This window comes from Symsagittifera roscoffensis, chromosome 3 (genome assembly GCF_963678635.1).
Source record: "Symsagittifera roscoffensis chromosome 3, txSymRosc1.1, whole genome shotgun sequence".
NCBI lineage: Eukaryota > Metazoa > Xenacoelomorpha > Acoela > Convolutidae > Symsagittifera > Symsagittifera roscoffensis.
The window spans coordinates 62,957,254-62,971,731 of record NC_087064.1 but is presented as its reverse complement, the minus strand read 5'-3'; the positions used below and the strand labels follow the sequence as shown (position 1 = coordinate 62,971,731).

The window sequence follows — 14,478 nt, the reverse complement described above, 5'->3', positions numbered from 1 at the left end:
CTTAAAGCTCCATTTGTGTAGCTATTTTTCAAACGAGTGTCTTGCGAAAGCTGCATTTGTCAATAGGATAGATGTTACTTCAATAAATTAGCAGGAGACGGTTTCGATCTACGGTTTCTGAGTGAGGGGGTCGCATCACGCTCCCGCTGCGCCACGCTGCTCTGGCTAATATTTTGCTATTGCAAAGATTGTTGCTGATCATAATTTAAATTGATAACGTATAGGTTGAAGAAACACGATACGAATTAAAAGAAGTGCTCTGGAAACAGCGTTTTGTCGTTTTCTGTATTTGTCATTTTGACTTTTTTTTGGCAAAAAAACCTGCAACGTGTTTGAGTAGGTGCACGAATACAATTTTTATAGCTTCTTAAAGCTCCAATGGTCTAGCTAATTTTAAATCGAGTGTCCTGTGAAAGATGCAATTGTCAAAAAGTTATATGTTCTTTTACTTAACTAGCAGGAGTTTGTTTCGATCTACCGACCTCTGGGTTATGGGCCCAGCACGCTTCCGCTGCGCCACCCTGCTGTTGTAATTGTTTTGCCATTGCTTTTTTGGATTGCTGAACCAAAATTTAAGATGTTTCCATAAGGGTAGTTTACCACAATCCAAGTATTAGAAAATGCTCTGGAAACGGCGTTTAGCCGTTTTCTGTAATTGTTTATCTTAAAAAGTTTTTCGCACAAAATCTTTCAATGTGGGTGAGTTGAAGCACGAATCTTAATTTTCTAGCTATTTAAAGCTCCATTTGTTTAGCTAATTTTCAATCGAGTGTCTTGCGAAAGCTGCATTTGTCAATAGGATAGATGTTACTTCAGTAAATAAGCAGGAGACGGTTTTGATCTACGGCTTCTGAGTGAGGGGGTCGCATCACGCTCCCGCTGCTCCACGCTGCTCTGGCTAATATTTTGCTATTGCAAAGATTGTTGCTGATCATAATTTAAAGTGATAACGTATAGGTTGAAGAAACACGATACGAATTAAAAAAAAGTGCTCTGGAAACAGCGTTTTGTCGTTTTCTGTATTTGTCATTTTGACTTTTTTTTTGGCAAAAAAACCTGCAACGTGTTTGAGTAGGTGCACGAATACAATTTTTATAGCTTCTTAAAGCTCCAATGGTCTAGCTAATTTTAAATCGAGTGTCCTCTGAAAGATGCAATTGTCAAAAAGTTATATGTTCTTTTACTTACCTAGCAGGAGGTAGTTTCGATCTACCGACCTCTGGGTTATGGGCCCAGCACGCTTCCGCTGCGCCACCCTGCTGTTGTTAATGTGCCATTGCGTTTTTGGATTGCTGAACCAAAAATTAAGATGTTTCCATAAGGGTAGATTACCACAATCCAAGTATTAGAAAATGCTCTGGAAACAGCGTTTAGCCGTTTTCTGTAATTGTTTATCTTAAAAAGTTTTTCGCACAAAATCTTTCAATGTGGGTGAGTTGAAGCACAAATCTTAATTTTCTAGCTACTTAAAGCTCCATTTGTTTAGCTACTTTGATAACGTATGACGAGTAGGCCACTCGTGATAACGTATGAAGCACAAATCTTAATTTTCTAGCTACTTAAAGCTCCATTTGTTTAGCTACTTTGATAACGTATGACGAGTAGGCCACTCGTGATAACGTAAACGAATAGGCCACTCGTGATAACGTATGACGAGTGGCCTATTCGTCATACCGAACACGAGGAAATTGAAAACTGACGATAACTTCTTTGTACGAGCTCCCCGTGCTGCCAATGAACTTCTGCGTCTGAAAATTATATCTTTCGACATGCCCCTGGGAATGTTCAAATCAAAACTGAATAAATTTTTACTGCTTAAAACTTCAACTTTGTTTGATATAAACAGATCATGCACATTCTTTGTCAAATGTTTTTGTAAAAATTGTCGATCGTAAGTTCATTCAATATTTATATTAACCCTGTATCCACCAATGGAATTAAAGTCTTTTACTACTACTACTACTACTACTTTCAATCGAGTGTCTTGCGAAAGCTGCATTTGTCAATAGGATAGATGTTACTTCAGTAAATTAGCAGGAGATTGTTTTGATCTACGGCTTCTGCTGCGCCACGCTGCTCTGGCTAATATTGTGCTATTGCAAAGATTGTTGCTGATCATAATTTAAAGTGATAACGTATAGGTTGAAGAAACACGATACGAATTAAAAGAAGTGCTCTGGAAACAGCCTTTTTTTGTCGTTTTCTGTATTTGTCCTTTTGAATTTTTTTTTGCAGAAAAATCTGCAACGTGTTTGAGTAGTTGCACGAATACAATTTTAATAGCTACTTAAAGCGCAATTGGTCTAGCTATGTTTAAATCGAGTGTCTTGTGAAAGCTGCAAATGTCATAAGGTTGTATTTTCCTTTACTTAACTAGCAGGAGGTAGTTTCGATCTTCCGTCCTCTGGGTTATGCGTCCAGCACGCTTCCGCTGCGCCACCCTGCTGTTGTGTATATTTTGCCATTGCAATTTTGGTTTTACTGATCCAAATTTTAAGATGTTTCCATAAGGGTGGGTTACCACAATCCAACTATTAGAAAATGCTCTGGAAACAATGTTTAGCCGTTTTCTGTAATTGTTTATTTTTCAAAGTTTTTCGCACAAAATTTTTCATAGTGGGTGAGTAGGTGCACGAACCTAAGTTTTCTAGCTACTTAAAGCTCCATTGGTCTAGCTATTTTTGAATCGAGTGTCCTGTGAAAGATGCAATTGTCAAAAAGTTATATGTTCTTTTACTTAACTAGCAGGAGTTTGTTTCGATCTACCGACCTCTTGGTTATGGGCCCAGCACGCTTCCGCTGCGCCACCCTGCTGTTGTAATTGTTTTGCCATTGCTTTTTTGGATTGCTGAACTAAAATTTAAGATGTTTCCATAAGGGTAGATTACCACAATCCAAGTATTAGAAAATGCTCTGGAAACAGCGTTTAGCCGTTTTCTGTAATTGTTTATCTTAAAAAGTTTTTCGCACAAAATCTTTCAATGTTGGTGAGTTGAAGCACGAATCTTAATTTTCTAGCTATTTAAAGCTCCATTTGTTTAGCTTATTTTCAATCGAGTGTCTTGCGAAAGCTGCATTTGTCAATAGGATAGATGTTACTTCAGTAAACAAGCAGGAGACGGTTTTGATCTATGGCTTCCGAGTGAGGGGGTCACATCACGCTCCCGCTGCGCCACGCTGCTCTGGCTAATATTTTGCTATTGCAAAGACTGTTGCTGATCATAATTTAAAGTGATAACGTATAGGTTGAAGAAACACGATACGAATTTAAAAAAAGTGCTCTGGAAACAGCGTTTTGTCGTTTTCTGTATTTGTCATTTTGACTTTTTTTGGCAAAAAAACCTGCAACGTGTTTGAGTAGGTGCACGAATACAATTTTTATAGCTTCTTAAAGCTCCAATGGTCTAGCTAATTTTAAATCGAGTGTCCTCTGAAAGATGCAATTGTCAAAAAGTTATATGTTCTTTTACTTAACTAGCAGGAGGTTGTTTCGATCTACCGACCTCTGGGTTATGGGCCCAGCACGCTTCCGCTGTGCCACCCTGCTGTTGTTAATGTTTTGCCATTGCGTTTTTGGACTGCTGAACCAAAATTTAAGATGTTTCCATAAGGGTAGATTACCACAATCCAAGTATTAGAAAATGCTCTGGAATCAGCGTTTAGCCGTTTTCTGTAATTGTTTATCTTAAAAAGTTTTTGGCACAAAATCTTTCAATGTGGGTGAGTTGAAGCACAAATCTTATTTTTCTAGCTATTTAAAGCTCCATTTGTTTAGCTATTTTTCAACCGAGTGTCTTGCGAAAGCTGCATTTGTCAATAGGATAGATGTTACTTCAGTAAATAAGCAGGAGACGGTTTTGATCTACGGCTTCTGAGTGAGGGGGTCGCATCACGCTCCCGCTGCGCCACGCTGCTCTGGCTAATATTGTGATATTGCAAAGATTGTTGTTGATAATAATTTAAAGTGATAACGTGTAGGTTGAAGAAACACGATACGAATTAAAAGAAAGTGGTCTGGAAACAGCGTTTTGTCGTTTTCTGTATTTGTCATTTTGACTTTTTTTTGGCAAAAAAACCTGCAACGTGTTTGAGTAGGTGCACAAATACAATTTTTATAACTTCTTAAAGCTCCAATAGTCTAGCTAATTTTAAATCGAGTGTCTTGTGAAAGATGCAATTGTCAAAAAGTTATGTTCTATAACTAAACTAGCAGGAGGTAGTTTCGATCTACCGACCTCTGGGTTATGGGCCCAGCACGCTTCCGCTGCGCCACCCTACTGTTGTTAATCTTTTGCCATTGGTTTTTTGGATTGCTGAACCTAAATTTAAGATGTTTCCATAAGGGTAGATTACCACAATCCAAGTATTAGAAAAGGCTCTGGAAACAGCGTTTAGCCGTTTTCTGTAATTGCTTATCTTAAAAAGTTTTTCGCACAAAATCTTTCAATGTGGGTGAGTTGAAGCACAAATCTTAATTTTCTAGCTACTTAAAGCTCCATTTGTTTAGCTATTTTCAATCGAGTGTCTTGCGAAAGCTGCATTTGTCAATAGGATAGATGTTACTTCAGTAAATTAGCAGGAGATGGTTTTGATCTACGGCTTCTGCTGCGCCACGCTGCTCTGGCTAATATTGTGCTATTGCAAAGATTGTTGCTGATCATAATTTAAAGTGATTACGTATAGGTTGAAGAAACACGATACGGAATAAAAGAAGTGCTCTGGAAACAGCGTTTTGTCGTTTTCTGTATTTGTCCTTTTGAATTTTTTTTTGCAGAAAAATCTGCAACGTGTTTGAGTAGTTGCACGAATACAATTTTAATAGCTACTTAAAGCGCAATTGGTCTAGCTATGTTTAAATCGAGTGTCTTGTGAAAGCTGCAAATGTCATAAGGTTGTTTTTTCCTTTACTTAACTAGCAGGAGGTAGTTTCGATCTACCGACCTCTGGGTTATGGGCCCAGCACGCTTCCGCTGCGCCACCCTACTGTTGTTAATCTTTTGCCATTGGTTTTTTGGATTGCTGAACCTAAATTTAAGATGTTTCCATAAGGGTAGATTACCACAATCCAAGTATTAGAAAAGGCTCTGGAAACAGCGTTTAGCCGTTTTCTGTAATTGTTTATCTTAAAAAGTTTTTCGCACAAAACCTTTCAATGTGGGTGAGTTGAAGCACAAATCTTAATTTTCTAGCTACTTAAAGCTCCATTTGTTTAGCTATTTTCAATGGAGTGTCTTGCGAAAGCTGCATTTGTCAATAGGATAGATGTTACTTCAGTAAATTAGCAGGAGATGGTTTTGATCTACGGCTTCTGCTGCGCCACGCTGCTCTGACTAATTTTGTGCTATTGCAAAGATTGTTGCTGATCATAATTTAAAGTGATAACGTATAGGTTGAAGAAACACGATACGGAATAAAAGAAGTGCTCTGGAAACAGCGTTTTGTCGTTTTCTGTATTTGTCATTTTGATTTTTTTTTTTGCAGAAAAATCTGCAACGTGTTTGAGTAGTTGCACGAATACAATTTTAATAGCTACTTAAAGCGCAATTGGTCTAGCTATGTTTAAATCGAGTGTCTTGTGAAAGCTGCAAATGTCATAAGGTTGTAATTTCCTTTTCTTAACTAGCAGGAGGTAGTTTCGATCTTTCGTCCTCTGGGTTATGGGTCCAGCACGCTTCCGCTGCGCCACCCTGCTGTTGTGTATATTTTGCCATTGCAATTTTGGTTTTACTGATCCAAATTTTAAGATGTTTCCATAAGGGTGGGTTACCACAATCCAACTATTAGAAAATGCTCTGGAAACAATGTTTAGCCGTTTTCTGTAATTGTTTATTTTTCAAAGTTTTTCGCACAAAATTTTTCATAGTGGGTGAGTAGGTGCACGAACCTAAGTTTTCTAGCTACTTAAAGCTCTATTGGTCTAGCTATTTTTGAGTCGAGTGTCCTGTGAAAGATGCAATTGTCAAAAAATTATATGTTCTTTTACTTAAATAGCAGGAGGTAGTTTCGATCTACCGACCTCTGGGTTATGGGCCCAGCACGCTTCCGCTGCGCCACCCTGCTGTTGTTAATGTTTTGGCATTGCTTTTTTGGATTGCTGAACCAAAATTTAAGATGTTTCCATAAGGGTAGATTACCACAATACAATTATTAGAAAATGCTCTGGAAACAGCGTTTAGCCGTTTTCTGTAATTGTTTATCTTGAAAAGTTTTTCGCACAAAGTCTTTCAATGTGGGTGAGTTGAAGCGCAAATCTTAATTTTCTAGCTACTTAAAGCTCCATTTGTTTAGCTATTTTTCAATCGAGTGTCTTGCGAAAGCTGCATTTGTCAATAGGATAGATGTTACTTCAGTAAATTAGCAGGAGGCGGTTTTGATCTACGGCTTCTGAGTGAGGGGTTCGCATCACGCTCCCGCTGCGCCACGCTGCTCTGGCTAATATGGTGCTTTTGCAAAGATTGTTGCTGATCATAATTTAAAGTGAAAACGTATAGGTTGAAGAAACACCATACGAATTAAAAGAAGTGCTCTGGAAACAGCGTTTTGTCGTTTTCTGTGTTTGTCCTTTTGAATTTTTTTTTGCAGAAAAATCTGCAACGTGTTTGAGTAAGTGGACGAATACAATTTTAATAGCTACGTAAAGCTCCAATGGTATAGCTCTGTTTAAATCGAGTGTCTTGTGAAAGCTGCAAATGTCAAAGGGTTATATTTTCCTTTACTTAACTTGCATGAGGTAGTTTCGATCTACCGTCCTCTGGGTTATGGGTCCAGCACGCTTCCGCTGCGCCACCCTGCTGTTGTGAATATTTTGCCATTGCAATTTTGGTTTTACTGATCCAAATTTTAAGATGTTTCCATAAAGGTGGGTTATCTCAATCCAACTATTAGAAAATGCTCTGGAAACAATGTTTAGCCGTTTTCTGTAATTGTTTAATTTTCAAAGCTTTTCGTACAAAATTTTTCATAGTGGGTGAGTAGGTGCACGAACCTAAGTTTTCTAGCTACTTAAAGCTCCATTGGTCTAGCTATTTTTGAATCGAGTATCCTGTGAAAGATGCAATTGTCAAAAAGTTATATGTTCTTTTACTTAACTAGCAGGAGGTAGTTTCGATCTACCGACCTCTGGGTTCTGGGCCCAGCACGCTTCCGCTGCGCCACGCTGCTGTTGTGAATATTTTGCCATTGCAATTTTGGTTTTACTGATCCAAATTTTAAGATGTTTCCATAAGGGTGGGTTACCACAATCCAAGTATTAGAAAAGGCTCTGGAAACAGCGTTTAGCCGTTTTCTGTAATTGTTCATTTTTCAAAGTTTTTCGCACAAAATTTTTCATAGTGGGTGAGTAGGTGCACGAACCTAAGTTTTCTAGCTACTTAAAGCTCCATTGGTCTAGCTATTTTTGAATCGAGTATCCTGTGAAAGATGCAATTGTCAAAAAGTTATATGTTCTTTTACTTAACTAGCAGGAGGTAGTTTCGATCTACCGACCTCTGGGTTATGGGCCCAGCACGCTTCCGCTGCGCCACCCTGCTGTTGTTAATGTTTTGGCATTGCTTTTTTGGATTGCTGAACCAAAATTTAAGATGTTTCCATAAGGGTAGATTACCACAATACAATTATTAGAAAATGCTCTGGAAACAGCGTTTAGCCGTTTTCTGTAATTGTTTATCTTGAAAAGTTTTTCGCACAAAGTCTTTCAATGTGGGTGAGTTGAAGCGCAAATCTTAATTTTCTAGCTACTTAAAGCTCCATTTGTTTAGCTATTTTTCAATCGAGTGTCTTGCGAAAGCTGCATTTGTCAATAGGATAGATGTTACTTCAGTAAATTAGCAGGAGACGGTTTTGATCTACGGCTTCTGAGTGAGGGGTTCGCATCACGCTCCCGCTGCGCCACGCTGCTCTGGCTAATATGGTGCTATTGCAAAGATTGTTGCTGATCATAATTTAAAGTGAAAACGTATAGGTTGAAGAAACACCATACGAATTAAAAGAAGTGCTCTGGAAACAGCGTTTTGTCGTTTTCTGTGTTTGTCCTTTTGAATTTTTTTTTGCAGAAAAATCTGCAACGTGTTTGAGTAAGTGGACGAATACAATTTTAATAGCTACGTAAAGCTCCAATGGTATAGCTCTGTTTAAATCGAGTGTCTTGTGAAAGCTGCAAATGTCAAAGGGTTATATTTTCCTTTACTTAACTTGCATGAGGTAGTTTCGATCTACCGTCCTCTGGGTTATGGGTCCAGCACGCTTCCGCTGCGCCACCCTGCTGTTGTGAATATTTTGCCATTGCAATTTTGGTTTTACTGATCCAAATTTTAAGATGTTTCCATAAAGGTGGGTTATCTCAATCCAACTATTAGAAAATGCTCTGGAAACAATGTTTAGCCGTTTTCTGTAATTGTTTAATTTTCAAAGCTTTTCGTACAAAATTTTTCATAGTGGGTGAGTAGGTGCACGAACCTAAGTTTTCTAGCTACTTAAAGCTCCATTGGTCTAGCTATTTTTGAATCGAGTATCCTGTGAAAGATGCAATTGTCAAAAAGTTATATGTTCTTTTACTTAACTAGCAGGAGGTAGTTTCGATCTACCGACCTCTGGGTTCTGGGCCCAGCACGCTTCCGCTGCGCCACGCTGCTGTTGTGAATATTTTGCCATTGCAATTTTGGTTTTACTGATCCAAATTTTAAGATGTTTCCATAAGGGTGGGTTACCACAATCCAAGTATTAGAAAAGGCTCTGGAAACAGCGTTTAGCCGTTTTCTGTAATTGTTCATTTTTCAAAGTTTTTCGCACAAAATTTTTCATAGTGGGTGAGTAGGTGCACGAACCTAAGTTTTCTAGCTACTTAAAGCTCCATTGGTCTAGCTATTTTTGAATCGAGTATCCTGTGAAAGATGCAATTGTCAAAAAGTTATATGTTCTTTTACTTAACTAGCAGGAGGTAGTTTCGATCTACCGACCTCTGGGTTATGGGTCCATCACGCTTCCGCTGCGCCACCCTGCTGTTGTGAATTGTTTGCCATTGCAATTTTGGTTTTACTGATCCAAATTTTAAGATGTTTCCATAAGGGTGGGTTATCACAATCCAACTATTAAAAAATGCTCTGGAAACAATGTTTAGCCGTTTTCTGTAATTGTTTAATTTTCAAAGCTTTTCGTACAAAATTTTTCATAGTGGGTGAGTAGGTGCACGAACCTAAGTTTTCTAGCTACTTAAAGCTCCATTGGTCTAGCTATTTTTGAATCGAGTATCCTGTGAAAGATGCGATTTTCAAAAAATTATATAACCTTTTACTTAACTAGCAGGAGGTAGTTTCGATCTACCGTCCTCTGAATTATGGCTCCAGCACGCTTCCGCTGCGCCACCCTGCTGTTGTGAATATTTTGCCATTGCAATTTTGGTTTTACTGATCCAAATTTTAAGATGTTTCCATAAGGGTGGGTTACCACAATCCAACTATTAGAAAATGCTCTGGAAACAATGTTTAGCCGTTTTCTGTAACTGTTCATTTTTCAAAGTTTTTCGCACAAAATTTTTCATAGTGGGTGAGTAGGTGCACGAACCTAAGTTTTCTAGCTACTTAAAACTCCATTGGTCTAGCTATTTTTGAATCGAGTATCCTGTGAAAGATGCAATTGTCAAAAAGTTATATGTTCTTTTACTTAACTAGCAGGAGGTAGTTTCGATCTACCGACCTCTGGGTTGTGGGCCCAGCACGCTTCCGCTGCGCCACCCTGCTGTGTTAAATATTTTGCAATTGCAATTTTGGTTTTGCTGAACCAAAATTTAAGACATTTCCATATGTGTGAATTACCACAATCGAAGTATTAGAAAATGCTCTGGAAACAGCGTTTACCCGTTTTCTGTAATTATTTTCTTAAAAAGTTTTTCGCACAAAATTTTTCAATGTGGGTGAGTTGGTGCATGAATCTAAGTTTTCTAGCTAATTAAAGCTCCATTGACTTAGCTTTTTTTCAATCGAGTGTCTTGCGAAAGCTGCATTTGTCAATAGGATAGATGTTACTTCAGTAAATTAGCAGGAGATGGTTTCTATCTACGGCTTCTGAGTGAGGGGGTTCGGATCACGCTCCCGCTGCGCCACGCTGCTCTGGCTAATTTTGTGATATTGCAAGGATTGTTGCTGGTCATAATTTTAAGTTTTAACGTATAGGTTGAAGAAACACGATACGAAATAAAAGAAAGTGCTTTGGAAACAGCGTTTTGTCGTTTTCTGTATTTGTCATTTTGATTTTTTTTGCAGAAAAACCTGCAACGTGTTCGAGTAGGTGCACGAATACAATTTTTATAGCTGCTTAAAGGTCCAATGGCCTAGCTATTTTTAAATCGAGTGTCTTGTGAAAGATGCAATTGTCAAAAAGTTATTTGTTCTTTTAATTAACTAGCAGGAGGTAGTTTTGATCTACCGACCTCTGGGTTATGGGACCAGCACGCTTCCGCTGCGCCACCCTACTGTTGTTAATTTTTCGCCATTGCTTTTTTGGTTTTTGCTGAACCAAAATTTAAGACATTTCCAATGTGTGAATTACCACAATCGAAGTATTAGAAAATGCTCTGGAAACAGCGTTTACCCGTTTTCTGTAATTATTTTCTTAAAAAGTTTTTCGCACAAAATTTTTCAATGTGGGTGAGTTGGTGCATGAATCTAAGTTTTCTAGCTGATTAAAGCTCCATTGACTTAGCTTTTTTTCAATCGAGTGTCTTGCGAAAGCTGCATTTGTCAATAGGATAGATGTTACTTCAGTAAATTAGCAGGAGATGGTTTCTATCTACGGCTTCTGAGTGAGGGGGTTCGGATCACGCTCCCGCTGCGCCACGCTGCTCTGGCTAATATTGTGATATTGCAAGGATTGTTGCTGGTCATAATTTAAAGTTTTAACGTATAGGTTGAAGAAACACGATACGAATTAAAAGAAAGTGCTTTGGAAACAGCGTTTTGTCGTTTTCTGTATTTGTCATTTTGATTTTTTTTTGCAGAAAAACCTGCAACGTGTTCGAGTAGATGCACGAATACAATTTTTATAGCTGCTTAAAGGTCCAATGGCCTAGCTATTTTTAAATCGAGTGTCTTGTGAAAGATGCAATTGTCAAAAAGTTATATGTTCTTTTACTTAACTAGCAGGAGGTAGTTTCGATCTACCGACCTCTGGGTTGTGGGCCCAGCACGCTTCCGCTGCGCCACCCTGCTGTTTTAAATATTTTGCAATTGCAATTTTGGTTTTGCTGAACCAAAATTTAAGACATTTCCATATGTGTGAATTACCACAATCGAAGTATTAGAAAATGCTCTGGAAACAGCGTTTACCCGTTTTCTGTAATTATTTTCTTAAAAAGTTTTTTGCACAAAATTTTTCAATGTGGGTGAGTTTGTGCACGAATCTAAGTTTTCTAGCTAATTAAAGCTCCATTGGCTTAGCTTTTTTTCAATCGAGTGTCTGGCGAAAGCTGCATTTGTCAATAGGATAGATGTTACTTCAGTAAATTAGCAGGAGATGGTTTCTATCTACGGCTTCTGAGTGAGGGGGTCGGATCACGCTCCCGCTGCGCCACGCTGCTCTGGCTAATATTGTGATATTGCAAGGATTGTTGCTGGTCATAATTTAAAGTTTTAACGTATAGGTTGAAGAAACACGATACGAATTAAAAGAAAGTGCTTTGGAAACAGCGTTTTGTCGTTTTCTGTATTTGTCATTTTGATTTTTTTTTGCAGAAAAACCTGCAACGTGTTCGAGTAGGTGCACGATTACAATTTTTATAGCTGCTTAAAGGTCCAATGGTCTAGCTATTTTTAAATCGAGTATCTTGTGAAAGATGCAATTGTCAAAAAGTTATTTGTTCTTTTTATTTAACTAGCAGGAGGTAGTTTTGAGCTACCGACCTCTGGGTTATGGGACCAGCACGCTTCCGCTGCGCCACCCTGCTGTTGTTAATATTTTGCCCTTGCTTTTTTGGTTTTGCTGAACCAAAATTTAGGATATTTCCATATGTGTGGATTACCACAATCCAAGTATTAGAAAACGCTCTGGAAACAGCGTTTAGCCGTTTTCTGTAATTATTTTTTTTAAAAATTTTTAGCACAAAATTTTTCGATGTTGGTGAGTTGGCGCACGAATCCAAGTTTTCTAGCTACTTAAAGCTCCATTGTTCTAGCTATTTTTCAATCGAGTGTCTTTTGCGAAATCTGCATTTGTCAATAGGATAGATGTTACTTCAGTAAATTAGCAGGAGATGGTTTCGATTTACGGCTTCTGAGTGAGGGGGGTCGCATCAGGCTCCCGCTGCGCCACGCTGCTCTGGCTAATATTGTGCTATTGCAAAGATTGTTGCTGATTATAATTTAAAGTGTTAACGTATAGGTTGAAGAAACACGATATGAATTGAAAGAAAGTGCTCTGGAAACAGCGTTTTGTCGTTTTCTGTATTTGTCATTTCGAATTTTTTTTGCAGAAAAACCTGCAACGTGTTTGAGTAGGTGCACGAATACAATTTTTATAGCTTCTCAAAGCTCTAATGGTCTACCTATTTTTAAACCGAGTGTCTTGTGAAAGATGCAATTGTCAAAAAGTTATATGTTCTTTTACTTTACTAGCAGGAGGTAGTTTCGATCTACCGACCTCTGGGTTATGGGCCCAGCACGCTTCCGCTAAGCCACCCTGCTGTTGTTAATATTTTGCCACTGCAAATTTGGTTTTGCTGAACCAAAATTTAAGATGTTTCCATAAGGGTAGATTACCACAATCCAAGTATTAGAAAATTCTCTGGAAACAACGTTTAGCCGTTTTCCGTAATTGTTTATCTTAAAAAGTTTTTCGCACAAAATGTTTCAAAGTGGGTAAGTTGGTGCACGAATTTAAGTTTTCTAGCTACTTAAAGCACCATTGGTCTAGCCATTTTTCAATCGAGTGTCTTGCGAAAGCTGCATTTGTCAATAGGATAGATGTCAATAGGATAGATCCTTCAGTAAATTAGCAGAAGTTGGTTTCGATCTACGACTTCTGAGTGAGGGGGTTGCATCACGCTCCCGCTGCGCCACGCTGCTCTGGCTAATATTGTGTTATTGCAAAGATTGTTGCTGATCATACTTTAAAGTGATAACGTATAGGTTGAAGAAACACGATAGGAATTTAAAAAAGTGCTCTGGAAACAGCGTTTTGTCGTTTTCTGTATTTGTCATTTCGAATATTTTTTGCAGAAAAATCTGCAACGTGTTTGAGTAGGGGCACGAATACAATTTTTATAGCTTCTCAAAGCTCTAATGGTCTACCTATTTTTAAACCGAGTGTCTTGTGAAAGATGCAATTGTCAAAAAGTTATATGTTCTTTAACTTTACTAGCAGGAGGTAGTTTCGATCTACCGACCTCTGGGTAATGGGCCCAGCACGCTTCCGCTGCGCCACCCTGCTGTTGTTAATATTTTGCCATTGCAAATTTGGTTTTGCTGAACCAAAACTTAAGATGTTTCCATAAGGGTAGATTACCACAATCCAAGTATTAGAAAATTCTCTGGAAACAACGTTTAGCCGTTTTTCGTAATTGTTTATCTTAAAAAGTTTTTCGCACAAAATCTTTCAAAGTGGGTGAGTTGGTGCACGAATTTAAGTTTTCTAGCTACTTAAAGCTCCATTGGTCTAGCTATTTTTCAATCGAGTGTCTTGCGAAAGCTGCATTTGTCAATAGGATAGATGTCAATAGGATAGATCCTTCAGTAAATTAGCAGAAGTTGGTTTCGATCTGCGGCTTCTGATTGAGGGGGTTGCATCACGCTCCCGCTGCGCCACGCTGCTCTGGCTAATATTGTATTATTGCAAAGATTGTTGCTGATCATACTTTAAAGTGATAACGTATAGGTTGAAGAAACACGACAGGAATTTAAAAAAGTGCTCTGGAAACAGCGTTTTGTCGTTTTCTGTATTTGTCATTTTGTACTTTTTTTGCAGAAAAATCTGCAACCTGTTTGAGTAGGTGCATGAATACAACTTTAATAGCTACTTAAAGCTCCATTAGTCTAGCTATTTTTAAATCGAGTGTCTTGTGAAAGCTGCAAATGTCATCAGGTTATATGTTCTTTTACTTAACTAGCAGGAGGTAGTTTCGATCTACCGACCTCTGGGTTATGGGCCCAGCACGCTTCCGCTGCGCCACCCTGCTGTTGTGATTTTATTTGCCATTGCAATTTTGATTTTGCTGATCCAAATTTTAAGATGTTTCCATAAGGGTGGATTACCACAATCCAAGTATTAGAAAATGCTCTGGAAACAGCGTTTAGCCGTTTTCTGTAATTGTTATTTGTAAAAAGTTTTTCGCACAAAATCTTTCAAAGTGGGTGAGTTGGTGCACGAATTTAAGTTTTCTAGCTACTTAAAGCTCCATTGGTCTAGCTATTTTTCAATCGAGTATCTTGCGAAAGCTGCATTTGTCAATAGGATAGATGTCAATAGGATAGATCCTTCAGTAAATTAGCAGAA

General features: G+C 38.3%; 1 protein-coding gene and 6 non-coding genes across 16 annotated transcripts in view; 1 reads left to right on the top strand and 6 right to left on the bottom strand.

Annotated features, from left to right (window-relative positions):
- The window catches only part of LOC134841932 (dynein axonemal heavy chain 8-like), a 196,505-nt gene that overhangs the window by 84,688 nt on the left and 97,339 nt on the right, over positions 1-14,478 (top strand). The window lies entirely within an intron of this gene.
- On the bottom strand, positions 1,190-1,261 carry Trnam-cau (transfer RNA methionine (anticodon CAU)). The gene has a single exon. It is a non-coding gene; the product is annotated as a tRNA-Met (tRNA).
- On the bottom strand, positions 5,989-6,060 carry Trnam-cau (transfer RNA methionine (anticodon CAU)). Its single transcript has one exon. It is a non-coding gene; the product is annotated as a tRNA-Met (tRNA).
- Trnam-cau (transfer RNA methionine (anticodon CAU)) lies at positions 7,458-7,529 on the bottom strand. The gene has a single exon. It is a non-coding gene; the product is annotated as a tRNA-Met (tRNA).
- On the bottom strand, positions 9,663-9,734 carry Trnav-cac (transfer RNA valine (anticodon CAC)). The gene has a single exon. It is a non-coding gene; the product is annotated as a tRNA-Val (tRNA).
- Trnav-cac (transfer RNA valine (anticodon CAC)) lies at positions 11,130-11,201 on the bottom strand. Its single transcript has one exon. It is a non-coding gene; the product is annotated as a tRNA-Val (tRNA).
- Positions 14,090-14,161, bottom strand: Trnam-cau (transfer RNA methionine (anticodon CAU)). The gene has a single exon. It is a non-coding gene; the product is annotated as a tRNA-Met (tRNA).